Source organism: Podarcis melisellensis (assembly GCF_964234715.1).
Source record: "Podarcis melisellensis genome assembly, chromosome: 12".
NCBI lineage: Eukaryota > Metazoa > Chordata > Lepidosauria > Squamata > Lacertidae > Podarcis > Podarcis melisellensis.
The window spans coordinates 16,507,857-16,529,122 of NC_138544.1; the positions used below are offsets into that span (position 1 = coordinate 16,507,857).

Genomic DNA, 21,266 nt, shown 5'->3' on the forward strand with positions numbered 1-21,266 from the left:
AGACCAAACTTTTAAAATTCACTGCCAAAAACCCCCCAAAAAACAAACCCCCTTAGAAATTTTGGGACGAGGAGTTACTATACCAAATCATATTCCAATGTATTATGTTAGTAGTTAAGTGTCCCAAAACAAAAGTCGTGTTAGAAGAAGGGAACTTAATTCCCTTCCCTGGATCAGCTTTTGCTTGTAAAAGTTTCCTCATTGGGGGGTGGGTTTTTAAAAAAATGTGCCCCAAGTGTGCAGGGATCTGTAGAAAAAAGCATTTTGGGTTTTCAGAAAGAAAATGATGTTTGGGCACTTACACCTACTTCTTTGGATCACTTTTGCTGGAAAGTCTTTGCCCCAACAAATTGCAAGAGGTAAATAGAAAAATAAAAAACCGCCCTCCCAAATAAAATAATTTGGTTGGAATTTGGGGGGATGCTTGCTGCCCAATATGCTTTTGGTATACAGAAAGAAAACCTAAAAATAATAAGTGGCTGAAATCTGGGGAGGTTATTTGCGACCAGGCACATTATGATATCAAATAGACTTACAGTGCAGTCTTTTTCTGTGTGAATTCTGCAGTGAAAAGTGCACTCAAGAGTTGATTTGTGGGGGAGAGACTGCAGTTGCAATCCTGTGCCCGGGGAGTAAGCTCCATTGAGCTCCATTGGACTTACTTCTGAGTAGACATTTATAGAGTTGCATTGTGAGAGTCTGATCTCTCTCTATTCTGGTGTGTTAAAACAGTTTTGAGTCTTCCTGCCATTTAATTCACGGAAGAGGGGATCACTGAATTCATTTCAGCATTAAGCATTTATTGTAACTCTCTTGTGAATCGAACAGCACAGCGCCATTTCAAAAGAAGGATTGTATATTCATAAATATATGCATAGCCTGAAGCGGCTCATGAACAGTTGTACATCCTGTAATTCTTGAATAGGATTGTCCAAGTATTCCCTTCATGCTTGTAAAATTGTTCAACTTTACCCTAATAATCGACATCTTGTCCACTTTCTCTACTGCCATCAAGTATCATAAGGAAAGAACATTAACAGAAAGCAAAACAAGCCACATTTTCTACAAGGTTCCCTTTTCTTTCTCTTAATTTTCAGGCATTTTCCCCACAAATGGCAAATTTTAAATATTTGTACAGCATAATAATCCTTGCACAAAACTGGGTTTGGTTCCTTACAGATTTGAAAAGCAAATGTTTTATCTACAGGCTCTTCTATTCGTGGATGTTTACAGTAATTCAGATTATTTGGTTTGAAACTTAGTAGCACAAGGCAAAAACAAATCAAGAACTTTCCAGCTCAAAACCCCATTGCATGTCGTTTTGCAGAGTATATCAAGACAAAACCTTTAACCTTTCTGTGATCAGTTTATCTCCATTGGCATACCTAGAAATAATCCCAACTTCCCATATGAGAACTAGAAGCTTAATTTTTTTTTATTAAATGACAACTCCAGCAATGAATCAGCTGACACAATGGCATATTCCTGTTTTGTATGTCTATAATATAGATTGCCTACATGCGTGTTTCATATCCAGATCAGAAGTGATTATTATTCTCACTGCTTATATCTTTCCCTCGATTCCCTTTTTCCTCTCGAAGGCTGCAGACAAATATAGCAAGCAATCGATCCAGAGATGTTCTGCCTTTACGAGATTAATTACAAACACAGGGATGCTGTGTCTAGCCTACATATATGATTGATCTTGCAGGAGGAAATGCAGGAGGAAACTAATGCTTCATTTTATCCAGTAAGCAAAGTTCAAAGATGTTTACATTCTGCTAGGTAAGCACAGCTGTCTGAAGACGCAAAGACGAATGGACTGTTCTGTCAGCACAAATTCTCACCAAGGTAGCGTGGCAAACCCTCTCCGTGGACCTCTGCCCAGCCACGAGGCTATAGGGCGAGAACTGCTAATTTAGCAAATAGCTTAATTATTCCTCATTATAATTAGCAGAGAGTGCATGCAAAACCAATATGGCTGGCTGGCAGGCAAATGCAACGTATTTTATGACGGCCATTTAGACGCAGGGCGACAAGGAGGAGGAGGACTTGATCTGACAGCTTGAGGCGGTTGTCACTTTGTGGAGCCTCTACGTAAGTTTCCTTATATCAGACTCCCTTGGCGCCCAAGGAACGGTGCATTGATCCGCTGTCTGAAACTAGCCGCCTGTGGCTGAGAAGCAGCAGACAAAGGCAGAACTCATTTTCTCCTTTTATACCAGGCAGTAAATGCCAATGATTCAATGGGTGCATGGATGGGCTTGGTCAGTTCATGGCATTGCTCTTTCAGGTAGTGAAAGAGTGCAAGAGAAAATGCCCGTTTTAACCTTTCTCCATCCCCTCTGGTATTTTATAGTACAGAAATGACAAGTGGGACCTGAAACTCTTGCAGAGTGTGCTTCCTTCTAAACAGAGCACTCATTTTCTAGCCAACTGTTCCCTTCCCATTTTGCTTTTCTTTTCCAGCTATCACTCTCCATTCTGGGACTGCTGAACATGCTCAGTCCTGATTAGGCTATTTTGGGAGGAGTCTTTCCACCCCGGTTAGATTTGTTGCATTTCTGCAGCCCTTGGAAATTATCACAAGCATTCTGGTATTTCCCTCGTTTCTCAGTGGCCCTCTTTGGGCCACAATCCTTGTGGGTGGTGGCACTCATCCCGTGTTTCCTCTTAGGAAAGAGAATACGGATATTTTGAATGATTTGTACCCTGAATAATAGCAACAACTGTTACTATTATTCCACTGTAAGTTGCTTTAGCAAGAATCTCTCTATATTTTCAGTAATTCGTTGGAAATCTTGACTCAGATAATAGAATGAAGGACACCCAGATTCCAACATACTTCAAGGAAGTTGTGTCTGCCAATAGTCATTAGCCATTGTGGCTAAGAACAGAAGATCTTAAGTTTAGAGGCTACCAGGGGTCAGCCAACTTTTTCAGCAGGGGGCCGGTCCACTGTCCCTCAGACCTTGTGGGGGGCCGGACTATATTTTGAAGGGGGGGAAATGAACAAATTCCTGCGCCCCACAAATAACCCAGAGATGCATTCTATATAAAAGGACACATTCTACTCATATAAAAACACGCTGATTCCCGGACTGTCCGCGGGCCGGATTTAGAAAGCGTTTGGGCCAGATCCAGCCCCCAGGCCTAAGTTTGCCTACCCATGGGCTAGACTGTGCCTAACCTGTCCTGTTTACAAGCTTCCTAGAAGCAGCCGACTGTGGGAGTCAAGAGTGCTGGTCTTCACAGAGATCCTTCAGATCCATCAAGCCAATGCTGAAGTTGTTGCATGATTCACATTGCAGTTGGATGCTAAATTCCGAGGTGATTTTTTTAAATAATTCTGCATCCCAATTAATAATATGTTGGACAAGGGGTGTTTTCACAGCATTTGCTGTGCAATTGTTCACTCACTTATTCACTTGCCTTTGTTCACTCACTTATATGGAGCATCCACAGGTTGCTGTCATACAATCATTGCAATCCTGCTTCTTTCGTCTTTTCTCAGAGCGTGGAAAAATCTGCAGAAACCACTCCCCCCCCCATGTCCCCAGCAACTGGCATTCAGAGGCATGACTGCCTTTGATACTGCAGGTAATCTAGCCCAGTGTTTCCCAACCGGTGTTCCGCGGCACACTAGTGTGCCGCCGGACGTTGCCTGGTGTGCCGCGAGATGTTGCCTGGAGGGAGGCGGGCGAGTCGGGCGGCGAGAGGCGGGGCGGCGGCGGCGAGGAGAAGCCGCGCCTCCTGCTGCTGCCTGGCGCTCCTCCTCGCAGCCGGCAGCGCTGCCTGGGCGCCTCCGCGCGACTCTGCCTCGCTGGGTTTGGTCTCCCAGCAGAGACGGGTCACACGCGCCCCTCCCTCCCTCAGCCTGCGCGGAGGGAGAGCCAGAGAGAGGCATCGCTCCTGCGCGGCGGGAGAGGGAGCAGCCGGAGGGCTCCCCCAAACGAACGCATGGGACCGGAGGGGAAATCCTCTCCGAGGAGGATTGAGCGCAGCCGAGAGAAGCCTTTCGAGGAGCTGCCGTGTCCCCTGGAAACCCCCGTCCCAGCTCTGCCTGCCTGCCTGCCGTGGGACTCGTATCACCCTTTAAAGGGCGCGGGAAACTAGAAATGTGGGGACTTGGGGTTTTCCTCAAGCTGAATCCCGAGCCTTTTCACAATCTGGTGGCGGGAGAGAGGGGAATCAGCTGCGAGGGAGGAAATAAAAGGAGCTGCTCGCCTTTCCTATGGCCAGGCTACACAGCTGCTGTTTGCAGCCCAGTCTGAACGCCGCCTCGCCAACCCCGTCGATAGTTTCTTAGGCACCCCCCTCCCTCCAAACCTGCTTCGCCCTGGGACGTGCCTATAACTATAACTCGTGGTTCTGATGTCCCAACGCTCCCACGGGGCACATTTCATTCAGGCGGAGGAGGGGGTCGTTGGCTAACGGCCAACAGGCAGAAAGGACTGTCCAACAATGCGATTATCCACACACACGCATCTGATCCATGGATTAACATCAAAATCCTTGCATTAAAGCTCACTCCTAAGGAACCAGTGGGTCATTAGGCTTTCAGATGCACTTTGAACAAAGAGATGTTCAAAGGGAAAGCTGCTTTTAATAACGCTGCTTTTGCAGGTACTATTGGTCTGGGTCTCATCCAGCATCTTTTCAGTACACCCAGTTAGGATTCAGCAGTCCAGTTGTACACTCTTGGGTATTCAGCATTAGCTTAAGGCGTGCAATAATCACATGCCCACTTTTGCAGCATCTTCATAGCATCCCAAGTCACTCTTGGAATGCTCTCTTTATCATACCCTCCAAGTGTTTACTTGTGTAACACACCCTACCATATCTTGCAGAGAAGCACTTCAGAGAGGGCCAAATTGTCATCATTAGACCAGTGTTTCCCAACCGGTGTTCCGCGGCACACTAGCGCGGGGCTCTCGCCGTCTGCCTGCCTGGCTGCCTGCGTGGCGCTGATGTCACGGGGCTGTAACGTGCCCCACATAGGCACACGCAGGGCGGCGAGCGAGCGAGCTCCCACATCCCATCGCCGCTCGCTTCAGCCGGCCTACTGGGCTGTCGCAGGCGGAAGGCCTGCACATGCGCGAGGTTTTCGCGCCTTCGGGATTCCCTTCACGCCTTCCTCCTCCCGGGTCCTTGAGAGCGCGGGAAGCGGCAGCGCGAGACCGGCGTTGAGCCTGGTAGGTATTGCGCTTGCCAAGGCAGTCATTTGGGAAATGAAAACTTGCAAAGCAAGCAACCAGTTCAATCTGAAGTACGTGTATGCTTAATATCCTGTATCTGAAACCTGTTCTGCCCCCTCCCCCACACTTGGTGCCATTTTCATCTACACATGCAGCAGAGTAAGTTGACCCAGAATAGTACCAATTCAGATGGCAGATGGGAGAATGACAGTGCTGAATGCTTTCCCATGTAGAACAGTCCCTGCAAATAAAAACCTAGCATATTTGGAAGAGGGATGCTAGCCTAACCATTACCTTCTATGCTGTTACTATTTTTTTTTTTTTACATAAGTAAAAAGTGACCTTTCCCCATCTGGCATGGTGGTGTGCCTCAAGATTTTTTTCATGAAACAAGTGTGCCTTTGCCCAAAAAAGGTTGGGAAACACTGATCTAGCCATCTTGAGTAGGAACCAGTGATCAGAGGGTGTACAATTTGCATTAAGCAAACAAAGCAGGGGTGGGTGGTGAGCTTAGAAATGGCTGATCCTCACAGAGAGAATGTGAAGATTGATGAGATATGGAAATAGGGCTCTACATTCTGAACTGAGCAGGATAATAATTGACAATAGGCTGCATCAAAAACTTTACTGAACAAGTCACCCACTTGTTACTAAAATTCCTCAAAATACTACTACTACTACTATTATTATTATTATTATTATTATTATTATTTTTAAAAAATAGGAGATAGGAAAGAAAATAGGCATCATCAAAGCCCAAAATAGACCAGTATTTCTTAGTCTGTCAATATAAACCTCCACAAAGAATATCCAACCATATAAAAGTGGGGAAGAGAATAGTACTTCCGCTGTTAAACAAATTAAAACCTTTCTATGCCTTGGTTCTGCCAGTTTAAATTATCGGCTGAGTTAAAAAAAATGAGGATATTTAAAGGAGGTATATTTCTTAACAAGATGAAATAATGTGAAATTCATTGCCTGAGAGAGAGTGCTATCAGCTGCATATCCTGTGCCAACATCCTGCCATAGGGGAGGTAACATGCCATTTACAGTTCACAGTTTCAACTGCAATTTATGAACCATTCAATCAATCAAGTTTTTCTGCACTAGTTTACACCCAGGATAAGTTAACATTATGAAAATGTAGCTTGGTGTGTGTGTGTACACAACACTACCATTGTGCCTGGAAAACCTGACTTATTTATTATTATTTAAGTATAATTTAAATATACAGGCAGTTTATTAGTCCATGACATAAGGTCACACTGGAGAAGAAGGAAGAGGCAATTCTTCTGTTTAGTGTTTCGCATTCAGAAATGGTTGGTGTGGCAACTAGCATCCGAACACCAATGTTTTTGTGTGTTCATTTGCACCTTTTCTATACTGCGAAAGGTACTCTGGACGATTCTCAAAGGGAAGTTAAATCCATAAAAAGGGCATAGACGTAAAATCTTAAGAACAGTTAAAAGAGCATCAGAATAAAGCCAGCAATAAAAAAAGGAAACAGTAGTGTGAAGAACACTAAAAGCACCAGAAAGCTGAATAAAGGTAAAGGTAAAAGACCCCTGACAGTTAATTCCAGTCGCGAACGACTCTGCGGTTGCGGCGCTCATCTCGCTTTACAGGCCGAGGGAGCCAGCGTATGTCCGCAGACAGTTTTTCTGGGTCATGTGTCCAGCATGACTAAGCCGCTTCTGGCGCAACGGAACACCAAAACAAGAGCAGCGCACGGAAACGCCGTTTACCTTCCCACCAGAGTAGTACCTATTTATCAACTTGCACATTGAGGTGTTTTTGAAGTGCTAGGTTGGCAGGAGCTGGAACAGAGCAATGGGAGCTCACCCCGTCGTAGGGATTTGAACCGCCAACCTTCCAATCGGCAAGCCCTAGGCTCAGTGGTTTAGACCACAGCGCCACCCGTGTCCCTGAAAGCTGAATAGATTGGGGAAATTAAAATGTCTTAATCTGGCGGTGAAAATGTCACAATGTAGGGACCAGCTAGCCTTCTTGAAGAGGGCATTCTGCAGATGGGGCCCGCTCCCACATGGCTGCACCCACTCCTTTGGTGGGGGCACACAGAGAAGGGCCTTTGCAGGTAACTTGACAGTCCAGCAAGATCATGGGTGAAGCCAAGATTTATTGTAGGAGTAGGAGACCCACCTATCCTGTTCCAGAACTGAGCTACTAGCAACACAATTGGTCAGTTTGTGGAAGTCATGCCTGTTGATCAGCTGGGTTGCCAGTTGCTCTGCTAGAATGTGCCACATCCAAGTGACCTCTGAGTATTTCAGTTACAAATATTCTGATTATTTTTACTTATAGTTAAGTATTTTTATTTATTTACTTGATTTTGGGGGGCAGCTGCTCCCCTGCCCACGTCCATGCAGGAGATCTATGCAGGGTGATTCATAATGAAGTATACAGTTGAATGGAAACTGTATACTTCATTATGAATCACCCTGTCCTTTTAGTTGTGGCAGTGGTTGAAGATTTGTGCAGTTTGTTCAGGAAACTGGATGGAGATATGGCACAGAACCCGGATATTCTGTATCTTTGCTTCTTTCTTTACACATGTAAATTTTGCCTGGAAAGAATAACATTCCTGTGTTGCTCGTTTCCTCCGCTAATAATTAATGGTAATGAGTCCACTAAATGGTAAACAAGACAACAATAGGACTGTTAATGAGACCGTCTTTACATGTTTGTTTTTAATCTGTTTCTAAGATAATGGGCCATGAATGTGCCGAGACTTGACCGTTTGTGTTGTGTGGAGAATGGACTGAAAAAGACTGAATACATACATATATATATATATATATATCACTCCTACTTAGTATGTTTGAGCTGACTGGATAAGGTGGGGTGTCTGAAAGAGTTTGGAGGCCTATTTAATTAAGTATCTTGACATTCTGTGTCTGAAGGACATTGGCAGATGTTCAAGTACAATGTTTGGCTCTTAAACCACTTAATTCAAGCTACGTAGGAAAAAGAGATCTTGCCAAAAACCTTCCATGAGATTTTTAACGACTATTGGATTGACCAGACAGGGCCACAAAGCTCATAAAACAGGATTAGCAAAATTGCATTGTTGGATATTATACACTGTGTGACATACACTGTAGCTAAGAAACTTGGCAGGATTAACCTGCGGAGGATAAAGATATCACAGACAAGAGGGGCCAGAATTATTAGGCCACTGTTACCAAAGAAATAAAAGTATTTGTGTGCATACGAATAGGGCTGATAACTTTTCTGCTCTGTTTTGGTAAATGGCTGTTCCTTATAAAATAGTATGGATATATTTGTACCAGCAGTACGCTGTATTTTGGGTCAAGTGGGGGTACTCTGAGTAGGCCCCTTATACACGCATATTAATTATCAGGCAGGAAAATTAAAAGGAGCTGCAGCAAAAATGACTAGGATGAGAGATACTTGACCAAACAAATGTGACAGACATTGCTCAAAGGGTAGTACATATTTCATGAGGCACTAAGTTTTTTTGGGGGGCGGGGAATAAAAGGGTAGGTTAATTGTGACATTTGGCTTGGGGAGGAATAACTTGTTTACTTAGGCTAAAAAAAAATGCTGCTCAAAATGTAAGGCTAACGGGGACCGATGCAAATCACTCTTCGCTCACTGTATGGACTGTCATGATGAATTTTTGGTGAAAAGCCTCATCTATTCCAAAGACTGGCCACAGTTAGGTTGCTTGGATACAGCATACTACCTAGGGTGGTGAATATATTTATGTTTTAGACGAGGCAGGGAGAAATTAATTTTAATTTTCAAGGAATTTTGCCTTTGGCACCTTTTTCTACCTCTCGAAATCCAGAGTGAACTATTAGTGCAGAATTGAGTCTTACTTGGTTAATGAAGTTGCTGATTATGATTATCTATCTATACAAATTCAAGATAAATTTATCATATACCTAGCTGCCTGTTAGGCTGCCTTCCTCTGGTTTCAGTTAGACTCTTTGTTTGCTTTGGAAGAAAGAGAGAGAGAATTGCAATTGAATCAAATCCAGACAATTGTGTCCAAACCACCCATTCGTCTCAAACCACTCTAGGTAACCAGTACCAGTGGTACCTCGGTTTTCGAATGTCTCGGAAGTCGAACGTTTTGGTTTTCGAACGCCGAAAACTTGGAAGTAACTGCTTCAGTTTCCGAACGTTTTGGAAGTCGAATGGTCTTCCAGAGTGGATTATGTTCGAAAACTGAGGTACTACTGTACACTTCCCATCTGACAGCAGCAAATCTGGAATGTGTCACTAACCGCATTTAGATGTCTTGCTAAAAATCATTTAGTATGATGTGAAGGAGCCTAGGTAAACTCGCACACTGCAACCCTTCATCTGTGCACTTTCAATTTTACTTGTTTCACAACTAATGTTAGCGTTAACCTCAGTCCTTGGGGCTGCATTGAGGAGGCCAAGAATTGCCTGGGTCATTTGTGTCACACACAACCAATGTTGATGAACTTGTGGCCTTCCAGTTGTTGCTGGATCACAGCTTGAATCAACCCCTGACCTGGTTAGAGTCCAGCAACATCTGGAGACCACAGGTTCTCCAATCCACATTCTAAACTATGGTCACCAACATGGCAAGTGCCAGGGTGCCTGGCAGTACCCTCTGGCACTTCTGATAGATCTCAATAAATATCCCCTCAAACGTCAACAGTGCACGAGAGGGTGCTTGCTCTTCCTGCTCAGCTCCTGTTTGCACTGGCTTAATCTCTCCTACACAGAAAACATCCCCTTAAAACATGCCCACATTTCACTGGATGACTCCCAGCCTCCCTTCCATTCAGAAAATAATGGAGTAAGCACAGCCATGGATAATGTAGGCAACCTTTTTCCATTTATTGTGGAGTGGGGATGGGGGAGCCTGCCCACACCATCCTATAGTCCTGTAATTTTTTTCTACTCTTGTTTGTGGCAGCCATTTTGAGTTATGACACACACATACCCCATAGCAGCTATTTTATGACTTGTGCCCACTGTACTTCCGCAAATGTGCCCATATCCCAAAAAGCTTGGCGACCTATGATTTAGCTTGACGTCTCAACAAGGCGGCTTAGTGGACAAGAAATTGAAGCCAGCATCAACTCCTTGAAAAATGGATCTGTTTGATTTGGAAGTTTGCAAATCCATGTCTTTTGTCTTCACACTCCGCATACTCCCTCCCTTAATTCTTCCATCACAAGGAAGGTGGAGCAGGTAAATTTGAGCGATATTTTAACCACAGGATCTCCCATTCAGAAGTTTACCTTTTTCCACCATGAAGAGTATGGGAAGACCTGCACATGCTCACTCTCTTCTGAAGCAGAATCCCTTTAGGTGGGAGAAATGTCCAAACAGGCCCCAGCCAATTCATAAGCTTGCAACTCTCAAACCATCTAACAATTTAATTGTAATTTGTCGTGGTGAACGATACCCTGTCACCTATTCTCTGGTTTTCATTTTCTGGCTACAAATGCCATCCATATGCTCTGGAATTCATCTGCCAGAAGTTTATTAGTGCTATTAATATTTCATGCAAATAGAGTCGCCTTCTTTGGTAATAGCCTATTAATTCAGTCGTCTTTCTATCTTCTGCAGATTAATCCTGCCAAACTTCTTTGGTGCAGTCAATCTTGTGCAGCGTAGAAAAGCCAACAAAAAAAAATAGCTGGTACCACACAAGCAACTCAGAAGCAGCCATTTCCCTTCAATGACTGTTCTAGCCAATGCACATGTAAATTTGTTTTCCAAATCATTTCTTTTTCTGAGTGAGAGCAAAATACTAGTAAAATAAAATGCGCTATTTTTTTTCGGGGTTACTTGATTTTCTAGGAAGCATTTTCTTAACAAATGACTTTTCTCTCAAGAAAAAGGCGTCGCGAATAAAACTGCACACAAAACACACACAGTTAAATTCAGGCTACAATCCTTTGTCCACTTACCTGGGAGTAAGTTGTGGGACTTACTTCCTACCATACTTATATAGGATTGCATTATCCTTATGCTTCCCGTTACAGCCATTTCATTTTACAGTATAAGTCAGCAGGCCAGACATAAGAAATATATACATTTTTCCTTTCAACCAAAACCCACAGATTTGCATTTTTAAAAAAAGTATGGACATAAGATTGGAGGTGGGGTGGAGTCAGAGAAAGTGGGAATTGATTTTCTGTGGTTTATATACTCCTCAGCTTTGGAAATGCAGCTTTGCTCCACCAGTGTAAAAATAAGCTCAAGAGCTCCCTTGCATTGTCAGCTAACTCAGTGCAGCCAAATTTCTGATTACTTTTTTTATATGAGCAATAATGTGCACGCCAATGGGGGTGTTTGCTATTCATTCCTTAGTTCATTAGCAGGGTTGGGTTTTATCGTTCAGCGGCATTTAGGCAACAGGTGGACAGCTCTGTTAGCGCTGTCCATATCTCAGCCTCAGAAACCTAGCCAGCATAATTGTCAATTATAAATATGCAAATTGGGCATGCTCAATTTGCATGTTTCATTGGTGAGCTTTCCAAGAGGAAGTTGAAGTAGCCCAAGTCTTGTCCTCATTACAGCACTAGCACACTCTGCAAGGCCTCTGGTCTCCCAGCTCTCCCCACCCCACCCCAGCTCACTCATATAAAAAGAAACACAGCCTTCCCCACACTCACTTTATCACGCTCCTTCATATTCCCTCTCCCCCATCTCAGCATGAGCTTCTTTAAATGTCCTGTCATGCCTCCCCCAGCTGACCAGTGCTGCGTATTCAGACCTTGAATTGTCCATGTGGGTGCTAGAGGGAATGGGGTGGTTTTCCCACTTCAGATTAACACTCTTTAGTGAGTTGGAATGCTGAAAACCCCAGGGTTTTTACAGTGTTTCTGCACTGAACAGACCTGCCCCCAAAAGATATTTGCCTTATAGCATCAGTGATCCTCAGAATACCCAAGAGAATTTAACACCGATTAGTGTGATAAATGCCTGTTAACCAGCTTGTTACACTCAAAATCAGAGTGGTTAAATTTAGCAAAAGGAGTGAATCTTCCCCAACACTTCGCTGCACTCATATGAAGTGAGGATGTCAATCTGTGCAGGTGATTGTGAATGTCAAAATAGAGGGTGGTACACACTTACTCTGGAACAATTGTTTATACTGGAGTGCCACTGGTAATCTTATTCATATAATATTTTTTTAAGCATCCCTTACATGCATTTGAGCATTTCACACATGATATCTTTGGAATATCCTTCAAACTACTTGGTACGGTAAGCCAGAAAATCAGACACCAAATAAACAATGCAAAGTCAGCCTCATATACGGTAATTAGTTTGGCTTCACTAAATTTGTTTTAGGGGAAGATTATTAACACTGCATCAAGTGAGTGGTTTTATTTGGGGAAATTTTCTATAGTTTATAATACTTTAAAGGAAAAAGTGGGAAAGCTAGCTGGCTCTTGTTAACATCTGACATATCTTTGATTTCTGCTTTGCAGGTGTGGGCAGGAAGGAAGATAACCAAGGAGCCCTAAATCCTAGAGCACAAAGAAGTGAGATCTAAAACGTATGGCTCGGTGCAGCAGCTGGTGTTGTGAATCAGGCCGTTGCCAAAAACAGAACGGCTACTTCACAACACCAGGGTTGCCCCTTGCCGCAGTCAACTTTCTCAGCAAGAAAACTCCTTTCTCCAGGACAGGAAAGCTGGATGGACCCATTTTCATTGTGTATGTTTTATAACAAGGAAATAACAACTGGCTGCTGTTAATTTATATTACTGTTAAAGGATTTGTTTTTACTTAAACGTGCTCCCTAATCTGTACAGGTTCTGAATGATGTAATACCAGGGCTGACATACGTCCAGAATTTTCTGGACATAGCTGAGATTCGCCTGTCAAAAATGGCCTCTGGGCGGAATTTTTTAAAAGCAGCAAAAATGTCCAGGAAAAGTGTTGTTGGTTTGGGGCGATTTTCATTTTAAAAAATAGGTAAAAGACTTCTTTTTTTGGAGATTTTGCAAAAAAAAAAAAACCACAACTCAACAACTTTTGTGTCCCGATTTTCACTTCTTGAAAAAAGTTTTAATCATGGAGTCATCATTACTGTTACCAGGCAATATGAACTTCCCTTTGGACACCAATTCTCAATCCTCTTCTACTGAAAAAAATAATAATACAGGTGTTTTGTATTTAAATGTTATTTGGATATGAGCAGACCTGTAACTATCCAAATATTGTTGGACTAAAACTCCCATCAGCCACTATGGTCGGTGGCAAGGGATGATGGGAGTTGGAGGCCTACAAATTAGCCAAGCTTTGTTCAAGAAAAGCCAAACTTTTGCAAAATAAAGCTAACTGTACTCATTTGTAATTTGCCTTTCGTTCCTAAGAGTAGAGCCAATTGTGATAACATTTGGAAACATTTTATTGCTCTGTATTAATGTTTTATGTCTCACATTTGTGCATTGCTCCTGTCGCATATGCCCTACTTCAGTTTCCCCCAAAGCAGGTACTATCCAGATTATTTGGACTACAGCTCCCATCAGCCCCTGCCACTATGGCCAGGGGTAAGGTACACTGGGAGTTGTGGTTCTGCAACATCTGGAGGGCACAAGGTTGGAGAAGGGTATCCTGTGAAATTATATTGTTATATTCTTATTTTTATTGATTTTGTTGTGACAGGAAATAAATGGATTATCAATTAGTTTTGGGAGACATTGGCATGGCTAATTCTATCATAATACCGTACAGGTTTTAGAACACTTTACTGGCCTTACTGAAGTTGAGCCAATCACACACACAGGACACCTCAGTTGCTGGCCTAGATTTAATGCACACACAACTTGTTGGCATCTGTCTGTCTTAAGAGGCAATGGAGTGCGCCTCTGGAGGTGAAGTCAAACTGCTGCGTTAACAGCATTGAAGTGACCTCCCCAGGGCTCAAGTATGTATGGAGGTCCTGGACTGCCCAGACAACAAAACTCCCCTCTCAGTCTTGCTGATGTGGTCAAAGGAAAGCAGAGCAATACGTTTGGCACCAGCTTGGCTGTAAGAGTTCCTGGAAGGAGGCGTACAAGGTGCCATCCAACCATCTTAGGGACTCCACTCTGGATTTGTGTAGGGTTTACTCCTTAACCATTTTTTCTCCCAAAGATGTCCCACAAGGCAGTGCAGGTTTAGGAGTTTACCTTCTCCTAGATGGGCTACCTCCCCAGGTCGACAAGCCCCATCTGCTCACACAAACGTAATTTAGCACCAGCAATGAAGAGCTTATGAAACAAGCCAACAAGGCCCTGCAGCCCTATTTGATTGCCATAATATGGTGTTAATGCAGTCTAATTTTTCATTAAAATTTGGCCAGTGACAGAGGTCCTTTTTAGCAGCCTGGCTTGTGATTTATGTGATATGGCTCTGGCTTAGACAAATATGCTGACATTGGAAGTGTGGGGATTGGTTAAGTGATCTGCTGAGGCCGCCAGCAATTTTAAAGTGTGGGGAGGGAGTTAAATGGGAACCTCTGCCTTTAGGCATATGCTCTAAAGATCTCAGTGCCTGGCTTCAGGAAGTCAGAGAGCGGGAAGGGTGGAAAAGGTGAGGCTCATCTAAATGGAGCAGCGCTGCTTATAGATAGATGATGCCGCCAGGCTAGAGTGGAGATCAATGGTCCGATTCAGTAAATGTCAGCTCCATAGGTTTAAAACAGAAGGGAACGTCCAAATTCTTGGATCGAAAAAGCAAAAGGTTATGTTGAAATTGGTCTCTGAAGGTACCTTAAGCTAACTAGGCCTTTATTGCTTAGCACCCACTATAATCCGCTCTCTGTTTGTTGGGGGAAACATCTCAGAATAGTAGAGAAATGTATCAATAATAATCTTTTTTACAAAATTAAATCCCATAAATGACTTGAATAGCTGCAGACACTGTTTGCCAGCCCAATGGCTGAAAACAAAGGAAGCAAAAGAAATAATAATAAGACTGAGTTACACCCCAACCCCCTTCTCTGCTATCGGAAGGCAGGTGTGTTACATGATAGCGAATGCACCATCTCCAACAGGCAAAGAACAGGAAGGAATGTGTAATTGAGGTCACCACAAGACAGAGGCAGCATGTTATTGCTGCTTCTCTATACGGGCCTTCAAATGGTAGAGATAATGTCATCGAAATGCACAATGGCGCTTTCAACGGCATGGCAGTGATAAAACCAGGAGACACAAGTGAAAATATAATAAATAAATCGGGCAGACTGTTTATTTCCCCGGAGAAAGATGGTGATTAAGGTGTCTGCCTTCTGCCTTAGCAATAAAAATGTGAGCAATTTTCCTCCCTTGAAGAGTTGTTCCTGGCTTTGCCTGTTTGACACAGAGTCTTCGTTTACAGCCATGACACTCATCCTTTTCATCTGTTTGCTCTAGTAGAAGAACTGAAATAATTTTAGAGGTGAAAGGAAGGTGGAGGGACACACTGCATACCACAAAGGATTTTTAGGCTACCTGCAATCCTATATACCAGGGGTCAGCAACCTTTCTTTCAGCCATGGGCCAGTCCACTGTCCCTCAGACCATGTGGTGGGCCAGACTTTTTTTTTGGGGGGGGGGAAATGAACAAATTCCTATGCCCCACAAATAACACAGGGATGCATTTTAAATAAAAGCACACATTCTACTCATGTAATAACACCAGGCACGCCCTACAAATAACCCAGAGAGATGCATTTTAAATAAAAGGACACATTCTACTCATGTAAAAACACGCTGATTCCCGGACCATCCGTGGGCCAGATTTAGAAGGCAACTGGGCCGGATCTGGCCCCCGGGCCTTAGGTTGCCTACTCCTGCTATATACAGACACTAGGGAGATAGCCCCATTTAACACACTGAGACTTGTGTCTTAGTAAATATATGAGATTGTGCTCTTAAATTCCATGCAGCACAAGTTGATGCAGGCTTACTCAGAAGTAAGTGCCACTATGTACAGAGGCTTTGCACGTGTGCACACAAGATACACAAGAGATGACATTCTTGTGTAGAACCAGATGGTGGTCTGTATCTGTCCAAAAAAAAAAAAAAAAAACCACCAGAGCAAAGGCCCATCTGGTCCAATAGCAAACCAGATTAGATTGTCACTAACTTCAGAATGCCTTATGGGATTCATGAATGAATGAAATAATAGCCCATTCCTGTTGCTTGCCCTCTTAGCAGGTGGAATTCAGGATGTCTCTGAACCTGGAGGTTGTATAGAGTCTTCATAGCCAGAGACAGATTTCTTCTCCTTGTCTCTGGGCATTTGTGTAATCCCCTTCCCAGCCCTCCAATCTGGTAGTCCTCATCACAATTTGTGCCTGCGAATTCCATAAATAGTTACAGGAAGAAATCCTTTCCATCAGTGATACTGAATGACACAGAATTCTAGTATTAAATGAAATAAACTCTCCCTCATCCTCTCTAGGCCCTTGGCTGCCTCTTCCCTGATCTTTTCCCAGCTGTTAAGATGTGCTACAATTCAATTAAGTGCAGAGGTGAAACATGCAATTGTATGGCTATGTCTGTCTGTGCAAATAAAAAGCTTTAAATATATTGTGTCACCTACATTTCTGTTCTTGCTGCTGTTCTACAATTATTCCCTATCCTTTCTAGACCCCCCACCTCCCCACAACAAGAACATTTCTGGTATTTCTGGCTAGAGGCCTCTGCCTCACTTACCCCCATTCAAGGCCAGTCCAGACACTGAGGTCCAGCTCTGAGGGCCTTCTGGTGGTTCCCTCATTGTGATTGCAGAACAAAGGCCTGGAAGGAATCTGGATCAACCTTTGTTCCAGGAAAGATGCCATTTGGTGGCTCGAGGTATGTTTGTCCATAATTCTACCCAACCAAGTACATATGTACCTGCAAGTGCATCCAAAGAAGTGGACTTATGTATGCCATAATAAATCTGCTAGGCACTACAAAAGACTGCTGTGAAAATGCCTCTCCTTTTCCCCCAGCCATCAAATCATAAAGCCCAGAAAGAAAATCAGCACCTCTTCAAAGTACTGCTATGTTTTATTTATTTAAATAAATTATAATTTATTACTCTTATCATCAATGGGAGTTAATTATCTTGCACAAGCCCCTCAGTTTTTTTTTTCAGATCCTTTAATTCTGAACGAAGCATGAGTCAAAGAGAAAGGAAAAGTCAAAAGGATAAAGAATGCTAATAGGCATGTTCAAACAGTCAAAGAAAGACATAGGAATTATATCGATATTTATTACTACTGTTGTTGGCATCCGTCTGATTGATTTATGAAATAAGCAGGATTAGATAGGAAGTATCCAAACTACAAGTTAGAAATGCTAGTCATATTCACAGATACCATAGGGCAGGAAATTTTGGCTTCCTTATGAAAGGCAGTTCTGCTCCTCTGCCTGAACACACACAAACCAAAATCCCAAGATCACACATTTTTCCTGAGCATGCTTGTTGACTTACCTATATGTGGGTGGGTGGGGTGAGGGGGATTTTAAAATGTTTTTGCTTAGCTTGCTTAACCAAATGAAGCTTGGTTTACTTGCTTGCAGCTGAAGACAAATTAGGCTGATTATATTGGAAAGGGCACACAGTATATCTAAGAATTAAAAGCATGACTGGGTATTTAGGATAAAGGAAATGAATAGCCCACATTATCCTCAGACTTTGTACAATTAAGTGCCCCAAGGCTTTATGCTATTAATTTTAAAGGAAACGTCCAAATATTTTTAGCACTGGTCACAAAACACTTTTCATTTCCAGCCTTGGGCTGGCTTATGTACATATTGTGTACATGCAAAATTATTCACTTGAAGATGGGGGAATGTTATATAGTTCTGTGACTTGCCGCCTTGCTTTTATGTGAACAAATGGTCCATTTTTATTAACAGATGTTTCTTTTGTGCGCACATCACACATTCCCCAGTTCATTTTCTTTCCTTTGAGATATTGTCTGGTATGCACATTTTTATATGCTAATATTAAACACGTGGTATTTGCCAGAGCAATTGGTATATAAAACAGGAAAGCACCACAGCTTCAAAAGTCTTTTGAAAAGGTTGAGATTAGTGCACTGAGTCCGTGCTAGCCTGAAACTGCCTATTATAAACATATATAAATACTAAACTATAAAAGCTTGAGATCTATACATGGTTAGAGTATAGTACTGAGAAAGCTAGTGCATATTTGCACTTGAGAGGGTAGCACACATGCATACATCTGCCACAGGATTCTTGTGGTGGGGTGCTGGTGATGTGAAAAACCTCAAAGGACTTGACTGATACTGAAACTGATGCAACAATAAAGCCTTACTTTGCTTTGACCACTTCTCTACATTTTTCTGGGTTCCTAAAGAATGTTACAATCTGCACACTGCGACAGAAGATCAAAAACAGGATAACAATTTGGCATTCAGTTTTTGCTCTACTTTGGGGGGAAGGGAGATATTATTGCTATATTATGTACCTATTTTAATTAATGGGCATATTTTCTCCATGATGTATTCAAATAGCATAAAATGATTAATATCCTGGAAGACAAGATAAAGCAATCATGCTAATTACAAAAGCAGTATAATGCAGTGAATAGAGTGTAGTGTTTGCATATTCAAGGGCCATGTTCAAATCCCCACCCAAGCCACAAATCACATGATAGTCTCACAAGGTTATTTGAAAGATATGTTAGTCATACACGACTCATGGCGCACTCTCCAAAAGTGCTACAGGGATGATTAAAAAAAATACTGTACTCAACGGCAAAATTCAGACTTGTGATATAAATTCCAAGTGAATAAAATTAAGTGCATACACATATTAATGTTTGCAAACTGTGTTACAGATGTTTAAAAGCAATATAAATGCAGTCAGATCAGAATTAAGCGATTCAACATCTTGCTCCATACTTTGGTAGTTTCGTCTACTTTAATGCCTCAATATTTTATTACATTTATAATAGTTTTGTATAATTCCATAAATCTTCACCCAAAATTTCAGAGACAACAGTGGACAACAATTTATGTTGACACACTACATAAGCTGCTTGCCACATTAAAGCTATTAGCAATAAAATTCAGTTGTAAAGAGTATTCTTACTAACCCCTTTGTGCTCCTGTCGGGGATTTTTTAAAAATGAGAAACATTTTCATAATAGCATAGATATTACTCTGTATTAAGGGTCTTTATTTTATATTGCAGAAAATTATTAACCAGACGCCACATGTTTATCTATGTAGGCAGTACATTAAGATAATTTGCAGAAAGCTAACAATTCCTAAAAGAAAGTAGCACACACCACCTGGAGCAATATTAACCCCCACTCTTTTTTAAAAGGAATGTTGGATTTGTTGGAAACCTGTAGCTTGTCTTACAGTAAAAAGCCAGGGAAAGTGATTCAAACCTTTGTCTGCACTGCAGGTTCATAATTAAGCAATGCAGACACAGCACCTTACAGCTAAACAAGAGCTGCAGTCTTTTGTTCACAAAACCTGCCAAAGATGAGCTGAGCCTGTAACCAAAGAAAATGTATTGGCTGGGAGTCAGATCTACAGCTCTTGCCAGCACGATAGCACAAATCCTGACTTAACACTGGCATAACAATGCACATAATTCTGACCTCACAGACAGACTGGTACAAGTGATTTGGCCAGGAGAACAATAAAGTCACCGGCCTCACCTTTTTATCAATCCATATTACAGCTGGCCACCTACAAACACTGGGCCCCAATATTTTATCAGCTCACTTATGGTGTGAGCATCTCTTCCATCCCAACCTTAGCAGCATCAGGGCAGCCTTCCTAGAAAGCAGTCATAAATGTGATGAACAGCTTGTGCTTTTGTAACATACTGTTACAAAAGTCGTGTGTCTGCCCCTCTCTCTGCCGAACAATAGCAAGAGACTATGGGGTCCCAGGCATCTCCACAGGGTTTGTATTCCTTTGCAGAATGGAAGACACAGCAGAGACTGTTGTGGCTTTAAGAATTATGGTTTATTCACCCATTTACACCATGGAGGGAGTCCAGGTCTTGCAGCATGGTCCTTTCAATACCAAACTAACCCAATCTATAATTAAAATAAAGTCAGTGTGTCTGAAGAACTGGACAGAAGTTGTCTGCAGCTGAGAAGGTCCCCATGAACTAGACAGCACCTTCAAGAGACTTGGGGGCATAATTCAGAGGATACCATGGCTAAATTTTGTAGTATCATCTCTAGTTCAGCAATCTAATCTCATATGCACTGCAGGTTTGAGCCATAGGCACTCTGCCCATACTTTTCTGTCCTGGGCATGTAAATGAATACCAGAGGCATACTTAATTTTCTCGAAGCAACACCAATATGCATCCTCCTTTAGGTTTAAAGTGGTACTAGATGCCTAGCATATACAAACCCAAACAGTTCTACCTGGTGTTGGAGAGGGTGTCCCACTAAAGGGATATACTGACGCATGTGGTGAGAGTGTCCAAAAACAAAAGTTCTGGGGAAATGTTTTCATAGAGATGTCTTTGATGGCAAGGCAGACAGTACCCACGACCCCTGGGCTGGCTCTGCTTAAACTGTATAGTCAGGATATGCCACAAATTGGAAACAAAGAAGTCATAACACATCTGTTAACCAGGGCAAGAATGACCATTGCCAGGACATGGAAATCATTGCAATTATTGACCATGGACCTGTGGTATAGTGCAGTCTGGCAGGTAGCATTACTGAGGAAACTGACATGGAAATGTAAGATAGCAAGAGGCCAGGGGAATATGATTAACTTTTATCCAGTCTGGGGCAATTTTATAGATTATACAAACAGTGAGGCATATGGTAGAACGATGCCTATGGTCTACATCTACAGCACAGTTTGACGTGCATGAAGTACACATTTTAATTTTAATTTTTTCTCCTTACCTCCTGCCTTTGTATAAACCCTGCAGACCAGCACTGCTGCTGATACAATATATCTTTTTAGTTGTGGACAATAGTCTAAGTGATAGAGGTTATTATGTATCATTTGTGTTTGTTAAGATTGTCAAAGTGTAAATAATAATAATAATAATAATAATAATAATAATAATAATAATAATTTATTATTTATACCCCGCCCATCTGG

General features: G+C 42.3%; 1 long non-coding RNA gene across 8 annotated transcripts in view; it reads left to right on the top strand.

The window, feature by feature from the left end:
- LOC309353633 overlaps positions 1-12,943 on the top strand; it is a 99,949-nt gene extending 87,006 nt beyond the window's left edge. For 5 of the 8 annotated variants that reach the window (XR_014161941.1, XR_014161944.1, XR_014161948.1 and 2 more), the window contains one exon: positions 12,671-12,943. This is a non-coding gene — a long non-coding RNA (uncharacterized lncRNA). Of the gene's footprint in view, positions 1-1,601; positions 1,751-3,514; positions 3,606-10,796; positions 10,933-12,670 lie in introns of those variants that run through there. The other 3 variants (XR_014161942.1, XR_014161943.1, XR_014161945.1) reach the window with 3 other exon arrangements.
- The last annotated feature ends 8,323 nt before the right edge of the window (positions 12,944-21,266 follow it).